The 22969-nt window shown below is 45.5% G+C and overlaps 1 protein-coding gene across 3 annotated transcripts in view; it reads right to left on the reverse strand.

The window, feature by feature from the left end:
• Positions 1-22969, reverse strand: part of ENTPD5 (ectonucleoside triphosphate diphosphohydrolase 5 (inactive)) — a 408239-nt gene that overhangs the window by 366261 nt on the left and 19009 nt on the right. The window contains exons 2-3 of one of the 3 annotated variants that reach the window (XM_086937471.1): positions 4680-4758; positions 2696-2914 (exon numbers count right to left, since the gene is read on the reverse strand). The gene's annotated coding sequence lies outside the window, so the exon portion shown is untranslated. The remainder of the gene's footprint in view (positions 1-2695; positions 2915-4679; positions 4759-22969) is intronic. The other 2 variants (XM_086937473.1, XM_086937472.1) reach the window with 2 other exon arrangements.

The raw sequence follows: 22969 nt of genomic DNA on the forward strand, positions 1-22969 counted from the left end.
TCGTGTTTAAGGGCCTGTCACTGTTCAGCCTGGGACTGGCCAGTGATCACAAAAGACCCAGTGTTGCCTCCTGTTATTCACTAGTATCTGCAAGGAAGTAACATTTCTGTCCCCCCCAGGACACCATCTTCGAAAAGACTGACTGTGTGCTTGTCGCTCCCTCAACGCATTCCCCGCAGTCCTGGCCGCTCGCACAGACCCCAGCCCCCACCCATGAATCATGGGCTTGTCACCCTGCACCAGGCCGCAGACACAGACACTGCGGTATCACGTTTATTGCTCTTTAAGGGGCGGGTGGACTGGCCACTCCGGGGTGGTGGAGGTGCCTGGAATGGAGGTAGAGCTGCGAGTCTTGAGACCTCTTCCAGGGGCTCGACTGACACTTCTGTGGAGGGACAGGCAGACACTAAGGTTCTCTCTACACCTTTCTCCCTCACACGTGCATCTCCAAGGAGCAGGGTGCTATATAGTGAGAGAAACAAAGCCCTCTGACACCTCTGGGTAAAGTACGCGCTTTATAGAAACCCACAAATAAATAAACAAACAAAATAAAGAACACCCTCCCTCATGACCCCCACAGACTGATGCACGAGCAGTGCTGCAAAGTACCAATTCTGTAGGGGCAACTGTTAAACAAAGATGGAGCTCCGGGCATGACCATTTGTGCTCCCAGGAAATGCCCCTTTCCCAATGTATCCTCTTGCCAGTGTACGACGATGAATGAATGGGCCTCCTTAACCCCTTCGCTGCTCATGACGAGCTCAGGAGCTTCCAAAGAAAGTACTCCAGCCTACTGGGCTTTATTCAGAGAGTGTCACTGCCATGGGAGTGGACATTTTAGTGTAGTGAAAAGGTGAATACATTAACTTCGCCCCCGTTTCAACTTTAGAAAAATTTAAGTATACTATTAAAAATGACGCAGTCAGTGACTCTTTATTGCCAGTGCCCTCTTACTTCATCAGTTACCTGCCCCATTGAAATAATAATAGCTTGTGGAATTAGGTACAGAATTACTGATTCGACCAGTAATTCCTAGTTTTTTTAAGGCTACACCTAAGACATGACAATTCTGCCTCCAGGTGTAACTCATACACCGGCTATAGGTATATTGGTATATTTGCTGATGTGTTGTAAAAGAATATGAGTTTCTAGAGAAAATGTACTGTAGTACAAATGCAATGCAATAGATTTCGCAATTACAACAAAGTGAGCTATTGCCATTTTCAATTACAACATTTGATAATGCTTCACAAAAGGTAAAAAAAGATATATAACATTTTCAATGCCAATAGCTCAAAACAACGTAATTGCGATACCTATTGCAGTGTAAATGCTTGTTATATCTGGTCACCCAACCCTGGCACTTAAATAAGCTACCTTGTGTTCAGACGTGCTTCTTGTGATAAAGCAGGACGCTGCCACTCACACTGTAGAGAGCCAATGGCTGAAATGGGAGGGCCCATTGACCTATGCTGTAGTGGGTGTGAGAAAAATGTGAATGACAACAACAGATCAGTGGATGAAGAGGGCTGCCTGAAAGACCGTGTACGTATACTAGATATATATAATGTAACTAAAGCAAAAAAGGTCATGGCTAATACCTGATCTAATACGAATTTAACTACAGATGCGTAAAGATGGTTTCCCCACTCAGCCCCCACAAAAAAAAAAAACATAATGGAACTCATCTAATCATCAAACGTGCAAATGAAGCAATAAGTAGTTAAAGTATCAGTTAGCTTCTACCTGTTTGCAGCCCCTTATCATTAAAAGTTAATATTGTCATTCTCAATAAGGAAGGCATTTGGGCAGAGAATCCTGATGAGTGCCTTTAAAAGTGAAGAAAATTGCATATAAAAATTATAAAAAAACAAAAATGTAGTTGTTCAGTTTCATCCAAGACTACTGGTAGACGCTGCCACTGCAGTTTTGTGCAAGTGCTCAAAACCATGTGCCAGATGTAAGCATTTTACATGGAAAGCAAAATATAGCTGACTACACTGACCCATCTTCCAAATTGCATACCGTTCTACACATTTTCCAGCTGTTCCTCCTCAAAGGGGGGGGGGGGGGGTTGAAGAGGACATACCAGTAGCAATTGCTCAGATTTTTCTTGAATGTTTGCTTCACTGATAAATTCTCTCACTTTCAGACTAAAATTGCAACAAATCGCCTTAGTTCAATTGTTGAGTCCCAGGTGACATAGTTGTATGCTGTGCTTTCAGTGCTTAATTTGAGCCGGTGGTTGCCGAGACCACTGGCACTCATTTTTGGGGACTGGCACTTATTTTTCCATATCAGACATTGACCGAGTGCCAGGGGCGTAGTACGGGTGTAGAAAGGGTTGGGGCTGGGGCTCCCCTAACCTGCGGCCGTCGTGGGGTGGCAAAGTCAGGAATTGCCACGGTCGGCCACTGCCGAGCGCAAGAGAGGAAAAAACACACAAACGAGAAAGAAAGATGAAAAGACAGACAGAAAAATCGTCACAAAGGGAGATTGCAGGGGAGAGAGAGAGAGAGAGAGAGAGAGAGAGAGAGAGAGAGAGAGAGAGAGAGAGTGGAATTCAAGACTACGCAGCCTTGGTATTTTGGCGTGCTGACATTTAATACCGCCGGCCACAGGCTTCTGAGCAGCGTAGGCACAGGCACTCATTCTTTCACAAATTAAGCACCGACTTTTATTCTATTAATCTCACCCCTTCCTCTCACAGGTTCCTTCAGAAGACGAGGTGGGCATTCTGTGTCCCACAGATGTATTTATTTCTCCATCTGTATCACTTTTCAACGGCTGGGCCCTGGGTCACTTCCATCCGGGGTACACCACATCCTTTTCAGAGCAAGTGTGGCGCAGAGTTGTCCTGGATCAGGAAGCACCACAGGAAATTACACTGCAGATAGAACCGAACATTCAGGCACTACAAACGGCGACGAAAACAGAAAAACACAAGAAACGTATACAGAGAGAGTGAAAACGCTTTGGAATCCAAGTACAATAAATTGTAAACCATTTCAAAATAGCCCTCTTTAATCCAATTAAACAGTAGGTGCGAATCTGTGTTTATTATTTGCCCTCGGAAATTCAGGTGCCTGGATACCATTCTGGCGGTATCGAAGATTTATGGGGTGGTCTTTTAGGAACGATGTGGTCCTTGTCTAGTGTAATGGTGTTAGCTCCACAAAGGCATTTGCACACCTAAGTTTAACACAGGTACACAAAGTACATCATTTAGAAGGGCTAAATTCTAATCCCGATTCACAGAATCAGAAATAGTACTTGTTTGCCATAGTAAATGAGTCTGGCTCACACAGGCCTGTAAGTGGACATTCCAAGGTAGGAACATCTGCAAAGGGTGGCTAACAGTCACATGTCTGGGAGTATTCCGAAAACTTTTCCGATCTGTTTCATACCAAAATTTACTCCTGGCAAGGGTTACAGCATCTTAAAAATGGGACTCGGGAGAGAAAGGGTGAATTAACAGGGTAAACTATTTCCCTCCGAAGAAACAAAAATAAACTGTTGCATTTCTGAATGCGAAGATGTACCTCCGTCACTTTTGTGTGTCAAACAGTTCTGCGTGAGAGTATTTCTATGTCTGCAATAGTCACAGGAGAACTGGAATTCTTGGTAAATTCAGGTAAAGCCGAAAAACTACGAAAAATGCAGGTACAAGAAAGGCAGCCAGGGTAGTTCCCACTTTACAGCTAGATGTTTTGAGAATCTTGTCCCAGTTATTTGGGCCTAGAGTTAAATTAGAAAAATCTAGTATTAAGCATATCCTTGATTGCATTGGACCTTGTATTTGTTCAGACTTGATTTTTTGCCTTTATCAGTTATTTGAAGGAAGGTTGTATGACATTACAACGCATGCTTTTACTACGCATGCCTTTACATCGCAAGTTTTACAACGCATTCTGTTACAACGCGTAGTGTTGAGGGGTGCTGGATAGTGAATAGTTTAATTTACTATTCCAACTCCAGTCCCCGTGGATGGTAGGGAAGGTGTTGGATAGTAAATTAAATCTATTCCCTATCCTAGAGCGCCCCCCAGCGCAAAGCGTTGTAATGACACGTGTTGTAAAACTTGCGATGTAAAGGCATGTGTCGTAAAAGTTGCGTTGAAAAGGATGTTCCCCTTAAAGGAAAGGCATTCATTGAGGATAATAAAAAGAAAATAAAGTTGTCACTCAATAGGTGACCTGCAGAAGCACGTTTTGTAACATTTCCCACATTTTATTGTGCAAAGAAATGCCGTTTTCTGTACACTCTGTATGTAACTCATAACTTCAGGCACATGTTTGATCAGAGGGATTACAGTTAAAAGGCCAAGTCTTTTTTTCCCCGAATCAAATGCGAAGGTGCCGGACATATGTCGGTCTATCCATCCAGTGGCGTAGTACGGGGTGGGGGGGACGGGGCGGGGGGGAGATCCGCCACAGGCGGCCAGAATTTTTGGGGTGCCAAGCGGCATGAGCAGGAAACGCCAGCAACACTCCTCCCTCCCTCCCTCCCCCCCTCCCCCCCCCCACACCCTCCCGTTCAATTCTGCCACCAAGGGCACCAATAGCAGGGACAATACCTAGTTACGCCTATCTATCCATCTGCTACTGAACCCTGATCCCAAATTCTCACAACAGTTAAGACTACCCTACTGGGATCCAATCACAAAAGAACAGGCTTACCGGTTTTAACAATGTGACTTGTCTGGAGAAGGCAGTGCTTGGGCTCCAGGTTATTTATCTCAGATCCATCTCTGAAACCCTGTGGGTGAAAGATTAAATGAAACACAAAAAAATAATCAACGTCAAAAGAAAGGAAGTTGCTGCAAAGTAATCTGGTCCTTTTAAACTCAAGCTCGACCGCAATAGCGGGAAAAGTAAGGCACATAATGCATTATAATTTAACATTACCACATGACTCAAAAAGGATAGCATCAAAGCAAAAAGACAAACAAGCATTGGAAATGCAATAGGGCTCGCATTAGGAAAGTTTGAGCTATTGGTGTTATAAATGAATTTTTTTTATTTATGTTTTTTTTTTTTAAATAGCTAATAGCTAAATTAATGGCTTTGTCATTTACAATGCCAATAGTTATAACTTTCTTAAATGTGACACCTATAGCATTTGTAATGCAACATGTTTCGTATTTACGTGACTTAGATGTATTGATATTACAAATAACAATGGCTTTTAATTTTTTTAAATAATTAATACTTAAATAATTTATTTAATTTGTAATGGCAATAGCTTCAACTTTTGTAAATAACATTTGTGAAGATTATGTTCAGTGTTTTTTATTGTGACGAAAATCCAAGAACAGAATGAAATATTAACATCTTTTTGTGATTTGTAATAAAGCGTGAAAGCTTGAAAACAGCTTGAAACATTGAAAGAACATATTTGAACCAGTGATGCTGTGGTTGCGCTGAGTGATGGTGTGGTTGCGCTGAGTGATGCTGTGGTTGCGCTGAGTGATGCTGTGGTTGCGCTGAGTGATGCTGTGGTTGCGCTGAGTGGTGTGTGCATCGGTGGAGCTGTTTGGTGGGTGCATTGGTGGAGCTTAGTTGGAGCATCGGCGGAGCTGTGTGGTGGCTGCATCGGTGGAGCTGTGTGGTGGCTGCATCAGTGGAGCTGTGTGGTGGGTGCATCAGTGGAGCTGTGTGGTGGGTGCATCGGTGGAGCTGTGTGGTGGGTGCATCGGTGGAGCAGTGTGGTGGGTGCATCGGTGGAGCAGTGTGGTGGGTGCATCGGTGGAGCAGTGTGGTGGGTGCATTGGTGGAGCTGTGTCGGTGGAGCTGTGTGGTGGCTGCATCGCTGGAGCTGTGTGGTGGGTGCATCGGTGAAGATGTGTGGTGGGTGCATCGGTGGAGCAGTTTGGTGGGTGCATTGGTGGAGCTTAGTTGGAGCATCGGTGGAGCTGTGTGGTGGGTGCATCAGTGGAGTTGTGTGGTGGGTGCATCGGTGGAGCTGTGTGGTGGGTGCATTGGTGGAACTGTGTCGGTGGAGCTGTGTGGTGGCTGCATCGCTGGAGCTGTGTGGTGGGTGCATCGGTGGAGCTGCGTGGTGGGTGCCTCGGTGGAGCTGTGTGGTGGGTGCCTCGGTGGAGCTGTGTGGTGGGTGCCTCGGTGAAGCTGTGTGGTGGGTGCCTCGGTGGAGCTGTGTGGTGGGTGCCTCGGTGGAGCTGTGTGGTGGGTGCCTCGGTGGAGCTGTGTGGTGGGTGCCTCGGTGGAGCTGTGTGGTCGGTGCATCTGTGGAGCTGTGTGGTGGGTGCATCTGTGGAGCTGTGTGGTGGGTGCCTCGGTGGAGCTGTGTGGTGGGTGCCTCGGTGGAGCTGTGTGGTGGGTGCCTCGGTGGAGCTGTGTGGTGGGTGCCTCGGTGGAGCTGTGTGGTGGGTGCATTGGTGGAGCTGTGTGGTAAGTGCCTCGGTGGAGCTGTGTGGTAAGTGCCTCGGTGGAGCTGTGTGGTAAGTGCCTCGGTGGAGCTGTGTGGTGGGTGCATCAGTGGAGCTTTGTGGTGGGGTCATCTGTGGAGCTCTGTGGTGGGTGCATCGGTGGAGCTGTGTTGGTAGAGCTGTGTTGTGGTTGCATCAGTGGAGCAGTGTGGTGGGTGCATCGGTGGAGCTGTGTCGATGGAGCTGTGTGGTGGTTGCATCAGTGGAGCTGTGTGGTGGGTGCATCGGTGGAGCTGTGTTGGTGGAGCTGTGTGGTGGGTGCATCGGTGGAGCTGGATGGTGGGTGCATCAGTGGAGCTGTGTGTTGGGTGCATCGGTGCTGCAGTCTGTGTAACATTGGAGATAATTATGAAACTACCACATGTGCTGGTTGTAGCAGTCTGTCCTCATAGGGAGCCTGCATGCATTCCTTAATCGTAGACACTGGTTTTCTGTACCCCTCTCTGTAGCTGTGTAACTTAAGATATAACTATTAAGCAAAGCACACGCCCCTATGGTCCGCACAGAGTCTTTTGGGCCTCTCTGGTATCAGATGGCTTGCACAAAGCTAAATAAATGTCAGGATTCCTGGTAGCTGCCACAGTGATATTTCTAATATATTGTTTACTGCTAACTCAACCAGTCCTGGTTTCCTCAAGCACCACCCCCCTGCATGTGGTTTCAGATCTCCATTTTGAGCTTCCCCCAAACGTATTTTGATTTAATTGTGTTCCCAGGAGTTGCTTTTATTGCTAAACTTGACCACTTACTGGCCTTCCAGCTTCTGTCAATGAAGCCATATCGGTTGGAGGGATTTTTAAAGGGCTGTAGTAAATTGCCACCTCCCTGGGCATGTTTGGGTCCTGAGTGCCTTGCGTTTTCTGCACCATCACTGGATAGAGTTCCGTTTCACCTACTGCATGGTTTGCTCCCTTTTCGCCTGTAAATTAAGTGGTTCCAGAGGAGTTATATAGAATTTGTCATCTTGCTACATACATACGGTCCGTTTTACAGTTACTAAATGAACTCCATGTGCTGTGTAGTTAACGGTGTTTTATTATATTTAGAAAATATTACCGATCCACAGTGTGGACTTGGCATGTATTTGGAGGGTCGAATGTAGAAATGCTGCTAGTCCTTATTTGTCTGTTAAATTAGTACCTGTAATGAATGTATTTTTGATTACTTTGGTAATGACATATTGCGTTACCTTATTCTACATTAGGGTTTTGACTGTAAAGCCTCCATTCAAGATTGAATGTCTTAATGCCCTTCATTGAGTGCGCGGTTTTTGTGCCTCCATCCTTAATGTGTCTGTCAGTGATCACTGTGATAAGCTGCCTACTTTAGTGTGCCTCTCCATGATCACTGCGAGGAGTTGCCTTCTTCTTTAATGTGCCAGTCATCAGGTGTGGGAAGCTGCCTCCTTCCTTAACGTGTATTTCTTTCACCGCACAAACTCCTAACAGACTTCACAAACACACCACACACACAGAAGCACCACATTACACACATGAGGAATCCCACACAGAGGGGGGGGGGGGGGTGCAATATTACCTACAGACATACAGCAATGAGGCGCGCGTGGTACTTTGGGGCAATCAAGCACGACACCCTGGTTTCAGAAAAGGATTAAAAGCAACGTAAAGATTTCCTCATAGCATTGCAACATTTTCTTTAGCCAACTGCACTGATCGTTTCGTGTTGAGGAAAAGGGGAAATCTGCAACAGCGGGGGATCCATTTTCACTTCCTCGTGAGTCTTAAGAACTGCAGCTGCAGAGAGGAGCCGGGCAGTGCGGGCAGACCAGACAGACGGTGACAGCAGACATGAGCAACTGGATTGTGAACGAGGGGATCTCCATCTTTGTGATTGTGAGTACACCAGTGGTTCCCTTTTAATTACTGCCTTTCAGGCCTGGTGCAAAATTCATAATAGCAGGTTTGTTGATGACGTTTAGCTGTAACTGTTGCCAGTGTTCAAACTTTTACGTGAAATGGTGGGAATGACGTGGCAGGGTCACAGTGGTGCACGTTTTTAATTATTTGATTCACGTATGTGTAAAAATGTCTCAGCAGTGACCGCGAGGCAATGAATATGTATGTTTCTGTGCCTGCAATATCAGTTAGAGAGAAGGGGTAAAAAAATACTCTGAGTGCAGGTGAAATGTTGCACTACCGAGTGAATGCCCTGTGCCGAAATACGTAATGTATTTTGATGCACATGAGAAAGTATAGAAAAGGAAAAGTGTGCGCATTCGACGTACACTTGCCATGATCTGAACTGAAGCATGTAGCCAGAAAGCATGGCGTGTCAGACGACTGTATTAGTGTCAGCAGTGTCGAGTCAGGTGTGAGAAGATGTAAGCTTCTCGTAGGGCGAGCCGAGCATCTACGAGTTATTCTGAGGTTGTCATTCAATTCTGCCCTCTAAATGAAGCCCCTAGTTTCTATAAGAGTGCTTTGACAATACTGTGTTATGTTGTGTCAGATTAGCATACCTCTACCGCACCCCGGGGAAAACCTTCTCTGCTTGCTATTTCTACTTCTGGCAAATCAAATGCACAAATTAAGCAACTGGATTGTTGAACTGCAATGAAATAGAATTTTTGGCCTCCCAATCTCCATAAACCTGTAATCTTGTACTGGACACATTGGGAGTGCTTAGAAACAGACGGGGCTAACGTAGCAAAGCTATAAACAAGTTAAACAAGTTTTAAAAGGAGACACGGCCTCCGGCCGTGAAACTGAAAGTACGGCCGTCCGGCCGTGAATAATTAGCGGGTGAGAAATGCGCTGGGAGGGCTGCCTTTGATGTGGTAATGCGAGGCAGGCAGGCAGGCGGCTGGTGGCATTGTGCACGCGCTTTTTAGGGCTTGCGCTTGCGCAATCACCTAAAAAGCACATGCACTGCATACATTCGCCAGTGGAATCGCCAGTGGTGGTTAACCTCTGGATAAGCCACATTAGAGCTTCGCCAGCTATGCGCATGCGCACAGCAGGCGAGCCCTAAAAATGAAACCCAGAGCTGCTAGTCGGTCATGAGCTGCTCATTCGGGCGAGTCAGAAATATAGAACACCAAGGGTACGAATACCACTACAACAAGAACATCTCATTGAGAAGCAGCCTCAAGGTGCTCTGAAGATCTATAAAGGAGATTTAAACCAAGGTGTTGGTGCTGCACAAGTCTAGGAGGGTCGGAAACATGCCAGATTTTCAGGATAACTGCTGCTAATGTACATGAGTTCCGCTAAGGTTCATTGCATCTATATTTTTTCGTTGTGGATATATAAAAAAATCTGGCTGGATCACTTTCTGACCTACTCTGGATACCTGTTGTACACTAAACAAAATATTGAAAGAGCAATCATTTGAAACAGAACTTCACAATACTCTCCAAATCCCAACAAGCATACGGCCAGCTATATCTTCACTCAGACCACATAGTCTATAGGAATCTTGAAGCCAGCAATCACGATAAAGCTTCAGTCCTAAAGGAAAAAGCCTGCCCTGCAGCATGCCTCAGAGAAAACATCACATTGCTTGATGTGACACAAGGATGCAACGGGGCCTTCTCACAGCGGATATGTTGTCTTTTACCAAGGGTTATAGTGCTATTAAAGTCATTTTAATTGCATTTCTATAGAGCTTACTATGCCTGACGAGGCGTTGAAGCACTTTATGCCAAGCAGCACGCGGCTCCGGAACTCAATGATAGTGGTTAGTCTAATGTTATTGGTTACTGCTAGTCAGTGGGATAAGTCATTCCATGCAGGTATTTCAGTTTCTTTATGCTTTATGGAGGACTTATAGTGACTGGTTGTGGTCATTAGCTTGAGGTTGTGTGTGTGTGTGGGGGGGGGGGCTCGCACACATTTTTGGAAGGATTAAAAGAGGGGATTAGGTATTTTTAGGGACTATAGGTATGACTTTCAGCTGGAGGAGGGATTGTGATCTTATGAGTGAGTTTTGGAAAATTTGCTGAAATAGAGAATAGGCAAACATGCACGTGTCAGAGTAGATTGTGCTCAGAGAGAGAAGTCATGCAGAGAATGGAAGGGAAGCAGAAGGACATTTGAAAGAAAGAAGAACAAGCTGATAACTGAAGAATGAGAAGAAAGAAGACACTGTTTGGCATAACGACAAGTTTTGAAGGCTAAAGGAAAACGGATCTTGCAGTTTATGCAAAGAAAGAGGAAAAGTTCCAGACATAAGCAGCTATATCCGAGAATGATCTGTCTCCCAGTCGTCCCCTCTTAAACCTTGGGACAATAACCAGGTGACTGTTGGAGGAGGACAACCTACGGGCAGGAGTATATCGTAAACATTTCTGCTGGAGATAGCAAGTTTCTCTCCCATCGAATGCCTATGTATACAACACAGAAACTTAAAACAAATCTATGTTAGCGATGGCAACCAATGCAAGGAGCCTAGAGCCGCTGAATAATAAGTATGATAACCAACATCATAGTGTAGGTCTGTCAGTAGCATTTTAAATCTGCTGCAGCCGTTAAAGAAGTTCTGCGCATTAACCTAGAAAGAGGGAGTTACAAAAATCCAGACAACTAAGAATTGTCAACTGGATGTAAACGTGCAGTAGCAGCAGCAAGACTATACATTGCAACTGCAAAAGCGAAACAAGTATTTTGAATGAGAAACAAATGGCCCCCGCTGTTTAAAACAAGCCTAGCAGTGGTGCGTGCGAGCGCAGTCTGCTTTTTTTGGAAGCACGTACTCGTGCTTGTGGTGCGCCCCTGCTCGCTCCCGCAAGGTCGATGCTGGCACAAGCACGAGTATGTGCTTCCAAAAAGAGCAGAGCGATGGCTGAAGGTCCTCATGTGCAACGCATGCGCGCTGCGTAGGCGAGATCGAATGAGCTGCCACTGTATGGCAACACATGTGGCAGCCTTTTTAGTAGCATTTGATCCGGTAGAGCTAGAAATAGTTTTTTGCTAAAGTCTACAAAGGACTCAGAAGATGATGGATTACATGACAGGTGCAGAAAATCCATAATTAGGAAGAAAACACAGGTGCAGAAGAATCACATAATTCCAGCGACCTTGTAAGTACTGTTGTATTGACTAGTTCACCATTTCAGTCTGCCCATCAATCTGAGTATGAGAACTGGTGGGTTTGGAATGGCCGATTTCTGGTCATTAGTTCGGACCACAAGTATGCAGTGCATTGGGAATCTCTATCACTATGTGAAGTCTAACTTTATGGTTCAGGACACTCTAAGTTAACTCTTCTTCTGTCCTGATTTTGTGCAAAGAAACATCACGCCCTAGCTTAGAAATCTAGTCAATGTTGACTAACAAAGTGGTTAATCCTTGGGAGTTAGGTGGTTCCAAAATATAGTCCACAGAGATGTTTAACCTAGGCCACTCTGGTGTTAATATCTATCTGATGCTAACCTGAAGTCCTAGTAGACAGAAGATACTGCCCTGGTGTAATGAGATCCCTTTTGAATATCTCCAAGAAACACTCTGCATGCCAGAGCTTTAAGTTGAATTGTCTGCGGCATTAGACTGCTGAAAGCCATGCTAGTCTTGTTTGTCATGAATGAAGCTGCCACGGGTTCCAGTCTCACCCACCTTCGGAGCTGATGTCCGGGTTCTGCACAGCTAGCACTGGCGACCAGGTGCCTTTTGGGTCACTTATGAGAAGGGTGTTGATCTTAAAAGTGCCTTCTTCCTGGCAATGGGTTTTTAGCACACAAATGTCTGCCTTTAAAATGCTTCTGGGACGTCGAAGCCAATGCATTATTGTTTTTATTGCCATTTCTCTTTTGTTGCAAATGCTCAGTGCACCATGGCCTTTGTGGATAGTCCCAGGCTAAAAAGATAGCGCCTAAAGTATTTTAGTAAAAGGTACTAAGAATAAGGAACTGTCTTTCGGCAGAATTAACCAATAAAGTCAGTTGGAGATTGAATGCTAGAGTATGAGAAATATAGTAAAATAATCAGATTGGAAATAGTGCTCTGAACCTGCCAGTAATACAGGGTGGTTGTTTGTGTTATTGGATATAGCAGCATTTTAAAGGACTGGGTTATTTTTGGTTTGTTTTTGCAACACCATTAACAACAGTCGCAGAAAAAATTGTTTTGTCGTTCTATCCGTCACCACAAGGAAACTCCTGGAAGTGTAATTTTGTACGGTATGATATATATATATATATATATAGGGTCAACGTACCAGGATATTAAGCTCACTCACGTGTGTTGCCCTAAAACGTAAACATTGACAGAATAAAATTACAATTGGCTCAAATTCTCTGCCACAAGGTAAACAAAACTTAGAATTAGCAATTTCTTCAGCGATCCTGCCAAAGGGATCTATTATAAAGCACTTTTAACTGTTTGTAAAATTAAGTTTGCTAAGAAAAGACTTGTGCATAATATGTCGGTTCTCGCAGGGGCTGCACAAAAACAATAAGGCAGGGCAGGCACACAACTATACGCACACAGAAAAACCCAAAAGCTTAGCAAATAAGGACATTCCAGATCGAAGATTACTGGTAGTTCCCATCATTTTGAAAAGAGGACTTCATGCATTAGTTCTTCCAGTGATTGTCTTGTCATTCGCTAATTAGTTCTCTAGGCTTATTTTAGATCGTTTTCGTGATAGAGAAAGTTCACATGCTTTTCGTCATAGCTCTTAAAAATACTGCAATAAAAATAACGTGTGTAGTGAATAATTATTTTTAGATAGCCTTCTGCCCCTCCAGTGTCCTGCATTTTGCCTATGGCTCCTTGTGAAGATGTTGCACTTGCTGCCCTAGGTGTCCCGGATTCACATAGTTTTAGTCACTTTACATGCATACTTTGGTGATTCCAGTCAGTGGCGTAACAAGTTTACCATTGGCCCTGGTGCAAGCAGGATAATGACGCATTTGAAGGCTGTACAGCAGCTATCAGGGTTCAGTGCCCTCAGGGCGCCGATGCACTGACCAGCTGCACCATTGGTAACTACGACCCCCTCCACCCAGTCGCTGGTTCAAGGCATGCTTAATAAGGAGCCTCACTCTGCTGCACTTTAATTACCCAGTGTAGGAATGCTTAGCCCGAAGTTTCCAACTGTATATCAAGGACTGGACATTGTGAGGGTCTTTGTAGTTCCCTTTTTAATTGCCCGAGGAATGGCGACTCTTCCCAATAGCTATGGTGTTACCCTTCACGTAATAAACATGTGAAGGATGTTATGTTATTGCATACATGTTCTAAAGCACAACAAATACTTCAAGGGGTGTTCTGGCGCTAATGTCATGTATTTATTTAAACAGTTTACAGTTAGGAAATTAATTCTGGGCACTATTGGTAGTTCTTGATTGTAGATGATTAAAGATTTGGAAGCTATACAACCATGGATCAACTCTACCCTGCTACAGGCTAAAGAAAGAGCTCAGCATAAAGGTCTTCTAGGTGGGAAAACTCAGTTTAGAAAACTGCAGCAAGTAAAGGGAGAAAAAACAAAGACAAAAAGGTGAGCAATGAGGACAACGAAAACAAGACGTGGCCATGGAATGTCCGAGTTCAGGTTTTGAAGAGGAGGGAGGGAAAGTGAAAGCCTGCCATGCGTGCGCTGTGTTGACGGGGGACAGGAGATGTGCACGCATACGGAGTGCACATCTCCTGTCCGCGGGTGCCATCTCTTGTCTCCCGTCGGCAGGGAAACTGGCGACTATAGGTCTCGCCAAACGGAGCGCGCACGCGCTGCATTCGCTAGGCGAGACCTAAAAAAGGAGGAGGTAAACATAAGTTTTAATTAAAAGGTCAGTTTTTTTAATGCCGGATTTAACAATTGTAGAGAATATGTGAGACAGCATGCAGTATAAAGATGCAAGAATTTAGAAACAACATTATTTAATTGTGAAGACTGTGCTATATTTGGAATTATTAATAGGTACTAGAATCAGGAAAACTATCTGTCCGCTGCTAGGGTACTGCTAGACCATCAATCTAGCCAGGTCAGTTGATCAGTTCAAGGGGGTGAAAGTGAAAACTAAAGGCTGGATGCATACAAATCGAGACAATACACGGAAAATAATGTACACATTACAAAATAAATTCTGAAAGATGATTGTATACATCAGTTTATTGTTCATTGATCACTGCATATTGTATACAACAGACTATTATATATGAAAAAAATAAAGAGGTTGAAACTAAAAAACAAAGAACAAAATAAAAATGTTGGTGATGCTGGATGGTGCAGAAGCTCGTGCGCCGACCCCTTTCTGGACGCACAGTGCTCAAACTAATGGGATTTACACTTTTTCTTGATAGATGGTGCACAGAGCAGAGAACCGAGGCAACACCAAGAACCATCATAACCAGACTCAACGCCTAGGTGTTCTATCAGATTTATTCCGTGATCACAGGGTTTCTCGCCCAAGAACTTGGCACTAAATAACTATTGCCCAGAAGACTGGTTGGAACCCCATGGACAGCTAGACATTTAATTATCAGACAATAGCCCCTGGTTTTCCAATCTAGTAAGAGAGCCCAGGAACCCAGCAAAGTGACTTCTGTTTAGAGAAACCAGACTGGTGTTGATTCAGCAGAACTAGAACATATACAAGCTGCAAAAAAATAAAAAATGTAAGTGGATTTATTGGGACAAAAGCCCTTTGCATGGTTGGACAAGCCACGCCATGTTCTTGCACACTGTCTGAACAACCCCTTTTCAGGTCGGGCCAAGGCAGAGCTTGCGCTGTTTCGGAGACATGTTGTATACACATTGTCGGCCAACAGCCTGCCCATTACCTTTTTACTCGTCCCATTGAAAAGGTTTACTTGCGAGAAATGAATCATTCACGTTTGTCCTTCCTTTTTCGGTTTGTTTCCTCCCACAGAGCACCGCCCAAGTACTGGTGACTTTACGCTAATGTGTTTGTTTAGTGGGACAAATTTATTTTCTTTCTTTCATGCTTGTGTTATACTGTTTGCGGTAGGTGTGTGTTCAGTTTCGGCACCCGTAACTGCTTGCATTTTATTGCATCTTCGCTTGCCCCCCATCCTTCCCTTGTTGTTGCGGTCATCCTTCCCGCACTCCCGCTCCATTGCTTTTTGCCCCTGGTACTAACAGCCCCCTTCCTTCACTCCTCCCGCCTCATTACTTGTTATAGCAGAGCATAGATACATTATACTTTACTTTAATACACTATACAAAAGGTGCATGTTTTGCAGCACAGTTCGCATTAATGCATGTTTTACTGTGCAGTAAACAGCAGCTGCATATTTCTCGGGGTAAAGTGAGTTCACAACATCATATGTAGCATGTTTAGCAGAGGTACACAGGGTAGCATTTTTGCAGCAGTGCATTTTCCATGTTTTGAAGCTGCAAAGTATTGGATAAATATACAATACGCATTTTTGCAGCAGTCCACAGTTTCGTATGATTTGCGAGAGAATACAATATACATATTTTGTAGTACTGAACATTTGAGTAGACATTTTTGCAGCGGTGGGCATGATCTGCAGCAGTGCACAATTGGTGCCGTCTACAGCAGTGTCAGTGAGCAGCTCATCATGGTTATAGTACATTGTTTCCCTTTCACGCAGCAGTCAGTGCTTGTTCACTCGACTGCCATTCTTTGCCCTTGCTGTGCATCCACTGCCATGTAAGGGCAATGTGTGTTCATTGTCTGGGAAATGGCGAGGGCATGGTAGCGCTGTACCATGCCCGGTGCGTGGTGATAGAGGACAGGGGTGTGGACACAGCTGCTGCTTAGCAGAAGCTGCACACAGCCCTGTTGCGCTCCAGCAGCTGCGCCAGGTCCAGTTCCCACAGGCTCTCTACCCACAATGTCTTGTGCTGCTTTCAGCCCTGGTAACAAGCTCATGTGACCCACCCCACTTTAGCATCTGTGGCTCGCAGCTGGCAACGGCTTCCTGACCTGAGGGTCTCAGCAGACGCAGACCACGAGAGGAAGACTGCCAGTGGTAGTACACCTTACTAACCTTTACAGAGCACATCCCCTAGAGGTGGGCGAGCCACTAAAGGTGGTGTACTTCACCAACTTTAACAGAGCACATCTAGAAGTGGGAGAGCTACCTACAGATCCTTGCTCAGCCTCAGCTTGAAGTCCCCTTGGACCCTCCACCTGAGAATTTATGTGGCTTCTGCCTGCCCTCTAGCCTGCCATCCACGCTCTACCATCATGTGCCAAAAATTGAAAAACGAATCCTAAGCTGTTGATTTTAAAAAGAGAGAAAGAAGCAGCCATATAGTGGGTGAACTGCATAATGCGAAGATCGATAACGTGTAGTCGCCATTGGGCTCCTCAGAATCCCATGAATAAAGTGTAATCTCCTGAAACCGGGTGTGCTGTGCCTTACATTACACGCGTTCAATATGTTTTTCCATGATACCCTCATCGCGAACCAGTTGTGCTGCATAGCTCCTGCTTCACGTAATCTATTTGTTTGGCCCTCGTCACGTAGTGTAGAAACAGAATATATTAGGATGATTTTAGTTTGCTTCATTTACACGTGGGTGACTGAAGGCTGCTTTGAGTCATGTTTCCATAGGAGAATATTTTTTAGAGTGTCAGTTTATGAACCACCTTCATATGTAGGGATGCATAACTGGTGCTACACATTTCCCTCAGTTTATTATGCTTTACAGCTGGAGCCATCAAAACAAAACCCAAACAAATTCTCATAGCCCTTGTCAGGTGTGAGACATCGGAATTCGGGACACTGGAGTGCTTTAGATTGAGCACTAGTTACATCCTACAAGGTTACATTCACTTTTTTAGGCATAGGTAGATTAAGTGTTGGGTCGAGAATCACCGAGTGTTGCACTGACACAGGGAATCAAACATGGATCCCCAGTTCAAAAGTCTGAAGCCCTGCCGGCAAGGACACATCCTAAGCCTGCCATTCAACCCTCTCTTTGCATTCCTCATCTTGTCCATGTGTAGAAAGTGAGGAGCATTTGTGAGAGGGGCAGGAACCATGGAAGTCACATTTCATTCAGACATCACGGGACCTCATTCAAAGTAGACACTCAAATTATTTTTGTGACTGCAATACAACGCAGTTAGGACTGGCAGTCCATGAACAGATCACTACTGGTCTGGTGCTTTGGAGACAGCCTGAACTCACATATAGCAAGGTTAATGCACTGCTCAAACAATTGGGCTTTTGTAAAGTCAGTGCAAACTTTACAGAGGGAGGCTTGTTAATTCGGTCATCTTATTGTTTTAAGCATAACTTGTCCGGACGCAGATTCTTCGTGCTGTTCAATACTCTAGTGATGCTGTCGCACACAGAATGCTATAGTGTTGTTGACTTTCAATGCGGCACTTGTCTTTCTACTCTGTGTGTTAAAAAGCCTTGGAACGTGTCCATACTGCATGACTCAGCGTGTAGTAATTGTATAACTCTTCAAACCCTGGTGGCTCAGCTCCCAGGATAATGTACTGCATGGCTAAACATTTATAAGGTCCAAAAGGCGAGACTGTTTGGCCATGCCAATGCTTGTCTCTCAAAGAAGCTTGAGAAACATGCAACCCACTGGTTGTGTGCCATGAAGGTGTGCTTTGGGTGTTTTCTGACATAATGGTGGTACCGAAAGTGTACCTACCCCCTTGCTATATCTGTAAAAATGGCTGGTGCCTCCCCCCAACCATTGGAGGGGGGGGAGCACTAGCTGCACTGACTGCAAGTAGCAGCAGCAAACTAATTTTCTGGGACACAGATTTTTTAAAATACAGGTTTTAAATATTTTCATTTTGCATTACACATGTAACCAAAAAGTACATTACATACAACAATATCACAGAGCTCACTCACATTTTCCAACTCTGTCTGTACACATATCCTATTGTTAATGCCAGTCGTGGCATTATTCCCCTAGTGGAGGGTCGCCAGAGCAGCCCTATGGTGTCTTATGTTCTTGGGCACACAGATCTTTTTAAGTCTGGCCTGAGCCAGCGCATGCGCAGCTCTGCGAAACATTTAGGAGTGGAGTTTTAAAAGTCCGACCACAGCTTTGTGTGACATACAGTGTGCCGTTACGCGCACAGGCAGAGGCACCATATGGCTTTCTCCTCGCTCTGCCAAGCGTGCGCACCTTGCTTCAATGCCCTTCCCCCACCACAGACTTTATACTTTACTTTTGCTACAATCGCGGCACCCGCATTTACTTAAGTGCGGGTGCCGCGATTATACCAAAAGTAAAGAAATAGATGTTTTTTTCTATGTTATTACTTTTGCAGCAATCGCGGCACCGGCGCTTTACCTTTAACCATGAGTAAAGCGCTGGTGCCGCAATTGCTGCAAAAGTAAAGCAATAGAAAAAAACCCGATCTATTTCTTTACTTTTGCTATGATTTCGGCACCCACACTTTACTTTTAACATGGTTATAGCAAACGTAAAGAAATAGAAAAAACATCTATTTCTTTACTTTTGCTGCAATCACAGCACTGGCACTTTACCTTTAACCATGAGTAAAGTGCGGGTGCTGCGATTGCTGCAAATGAAAGGAACTTTCTTAATGACGTATAATTAGCTTGACTGTGCCATGGACATTTTTTATTTTAAGAGCTTTTGTCCAAGGGCAGTCTGTTTGTAATTAAGTTAGGTTAGTAAAAAAATGTACGATAATTTCCCCTGTTTGTTACCATTGCACTTTCAAAACAAAGATGCTACTTCTCACTAGAGAAATCCATTCAGCCTCAAATCAACATCAGGCCCGAGACAATTTTGTGCAAGCGCCTTCGTTAAATCCAGCTGGAGGAACAGGTTGATAGTACCGGCGAGTGCACTAATCTAACGTTCACTTTCTGTCTACGGCACTGATCTACCATCCACTTTCTGTCTATGGATTGATACAGGCAGTCATTACCCCTTTTCGCCAAAACAATCCCACTGTTTGCCTAACTAAATATGCACTGGTCATAATGGCAGTATGCTCTAAAATAGAGTACTCGGCTAGACGAAGAACATCTCCACAAATTAGAGTTTGTTTTATTTGCGAAACAACAGGTGCAATGTATTTGGATTCGAAGATGTTCTTATAATAAAAATCTCTGTGATCATCCAGCAAATATTTGGCTTCTCCCACCTTTAATGAAATGGTTTAGAAAATGCTTATTGAATGAAAAACTCTTATTCACTGCTCGATTAAACGTATTCTATATAACTCTCTGTATTATAAATAACTCCCAAGCCTTACAGAGATTGTTTTTCATATTGTTTGGGGGCATATATAGATATCCCTTTTCTGACCATGAGTACCAGAACACTTCACCCCTAGGACTGAGCTCTAGAAGGAGTTCTGTGTTTATCTGTTCACTAAAATGCATGCCAGTATTCACAGTATGTAATATCTGTGTCTGTAGTTCTGATTTTAGTTCCACCGTAAGGAGATGGTGAGATTTGTGTTGCCCAGGACTTTCACAACTACATTGTTATTATGCAATTACAGCAGTTCAACTAATTGATTATAAACTGCACAAATTCTGGTACTTCAGAACAGCTCCAGTCTTCCAAAGACACTATCATTCAAAAAGTGTTAAGTGAAAGATGAGAACAGTCTTGCTACTTTGGCACCAACTCCTCTAGTCCCATTCATTTTTTTCTCAAAACGCTTCTGATTTCGTTCATATATATTACACAATTCATTAATCCTCCTTGCCTTTTCTTGTGATTGGTGTTCTCATCTGTGCTCGGAGTACAGTGCACATGGGAACGTAGCTCTCTGGCCTACACTCTTAAGTACAAAATGGAAATTCAATACTGAAATATCACTCCATTCATGCTTAGACAGTTTCCCTACAAGTCCTCCCACCACCCAACTTTGAAAAACCTTGGTTATGCTTAAAAGCCAGAGAGCTGGGAATTTCATACATATCTGAAACAGAGGGCTCTGTGCCTCTTGAAATGAATGGTGAAAAGGAAATGCTCCATGGAACCATCCTTCACTCTAATTATTCTTGATGAGAAAAGCATTGTGGGCAACACCCGATGACGAATCCTATCCCTCCTATGTAATTGGTTTACATTGTTAGGAATGGGGGCGTGGCTACGCGGGTCTCCGTAATGGCCGCCTTTTAGGAGAGCTCCGAGCCGCTTAGCCCCTTCACCCCTCAGCCTCCTAATATATCCGTGTCCTGATGCTGGGACTGACTGCCCCAGGTGCCGCGACGTCTCCTGTCTGTGTTGCGGCCGCCAGAGGTTGCGGGAAGATCGTTGGCGGACTGTGGCAGGGGTCGGCCTGCGGGCAGAGACAAGCCGCAGCCTGAAGTGCTTTCTGGGGCCGCCCTGAGGACGCAGTGAGGCGGGACAGTGCGGACTGGAGGTCGAGGTCTGCGGCCTGGTCTGCGAGTGCTACCGGTGAGGAGCACTCCTAGGAGCGCCTGACTGGACGGAGATTCGCTGCAGGGAAGAGCTCACAATAAGGGCACTAGAGTTGGAGGTTGCCCTGAGAGGCCCATTCCACCCGACTGGAGCCAGCAGGAAAGTGACGGAGGTGAGCCCTGGATATCATTGGGGTGAGCCGGAGAGCCGGTGCTGCATGGTCATCCGCTCATTGAGGCCGGCCCTCAGTGGGCCCAGGAGCAGGTAATTGCCGGGGACGCTCCTTCTCTCACACATACACCCTCAGAGGCAAGCAGGGTTTAGAAGACTTGGTCGCCCCCTCAACCGACAGGAGTCTGCTGAATATTGTTTTTTTGTTTGTTCTTTTTCTTTTGTCAAATCTGTTTATTGGTATTTATATATTTCAGCATTACAGCAATTGCATCATTGCAAGCAATACAGGTTTTCAGGTGTGTCAGACTAGCGGTACACAAGCAGTGTCTGGCCATGTGGCATTGCAACGTTGCACTGAGGTAGCAAGGAGCTCAAACATCCGCGCCTGGGCATGTCCCTAACATAAAACAGCCTAAGCGCTCCAGCCCTGTGCACAGAGATGAGTCTTAGTCTGCTGAACATTGTTGTGGCTGGGGACACTATCAATTACTCCTCGGGGCACAGAAGGCGGTGAGGTATTGCTGCAATGCGGTTGTGTTTTTCCACCGGGAGCCCACCCCTCCAGACCTGAGACGGCCGAGGTATGACTGAGGTGGGCCCAGTGTGTTGTCGGCGGGGGGGCCTTGGAAGTCTTGAAACACAATTTTCTGCCCTGTGTGGTCGGACTTGGGGGACTGATGGCCTGGGGCCCAGCATGGACTGCCTCTCCCTCGGACACGCCTGCCCTGAGAATCACCTGAGGGGCATAGTAGTTGTGCGCACGGTGCTCCCTTAAGCTCTCCTAAAGCCATCAACACCCCTCGTTAAACTGTCTGTGGCTGGCGCACGGTGGACAGAGGTTTCCCATCCTCCTGGCCCCGACTGAATCCGCAATGGCAAGTGGCAGGGGGATGAAGGTGACGCAGCAGAGCAAGTTGGACAAGTACGCATACCCTAAAAATTCGGCCCCCGAGCAGGCGGCCCGGCCGGTATCCACTGGTGGGGCGGAGGGTGCGCTCCCGGAACTTTTCCTTAAAGATATAATGGAGGCCATTGCAGGTGTGCGTGCCTCAATGGAACAACGCACTGAGCCATCACAGTTGAGATGACCCTAATCAGAGCAGATCTGGCCAAAACGCATGAAAAAGTCACACAGTTAGAAGTCACCACCCAGAGCCTGGTCGAAGACGCCTCAGAGCTCCAGAATGAGATCAGAGTGCTACACACCTTCAAGAAGCTGGTGGAAAGTAAGATGGATGATTTTGAAGGGCGCTCACGAAGGAACAACGTCCGCATCTTAGGGTTTCTGGAGAAATCAGAGGGACCAACGCCGGACCTGTTCGCAGAGGACCTGGTGCTCAATCACCTTCAACCTAAGGGTCTCTCCAAGTTTTTTTGTTGTGGAGCATGCTCATCGGGTCCCGGGAGGTAGGCCAATGCCAGAGGCTCCACCTCGGCCTATCCTGGCGAGACTTCTGAATTTCAGACACAGAGATGTAATATTGCAGCATGCTCGGAAATCCCCGCCACTTCAGTTCGAGAACTCCACTGTCACGTTCTTTCCGGATTTCACCCAGGCTGTCCAGAGACAGCGGAGATCCTTTTTGGCGGTAAAGAAACTCCTGAGAGACAAAGGGCTGAAGTGCTCTATGCTTTTTCTTGCTAAGCTCAGGATAGATGCAAACGGAAAGACCTGGTTTTTTGATTGTCCAGAGGTGGCGGCAGACTGGCTGGAGAGCTTGAGAGGAGACAGGGAGCTCTCCTAACGCTGAAACTGAGCACCGATATCATGGTGGAGCTACGGGTTTGCTACTACCTTATTACTATGTTGGGGCCTGTCGGAGCTTTCGGCAGGGGGGGGGGGTGGGGGGGTCTCTGTGGACTTGTGAGAGATGACTTACTACGGATTTGAAAAGGCTGATGAAGCCACAGAATATTCCTTCCTGTTGTCTGGGGCGGTCCCCTTTATCAGGATTGATGTGCAGAACTAAATATGTAGTATTCTAGGAGGGGGCGAGCGGGGGGTCCCTAATCCCCGCATTTACTTTGTGTTACTAGTTTTGGGGCGACAGGCACTCT

This window comes from Lissotriton vulgaris, chromosome 9 (assembly GCF_964263255.1).
Source record: "Lissotriton vulgaris chromosome 9, aLisVul1.2, whole genome shotgun sequence".
Classification (NCBI taxonomy): domain Eukaryota; kingdom Metazoa; phylum Chordata; class Amphibia; order Caudata; family Salamandridae; genus Lissotriton; species Lissotriton vulgaris.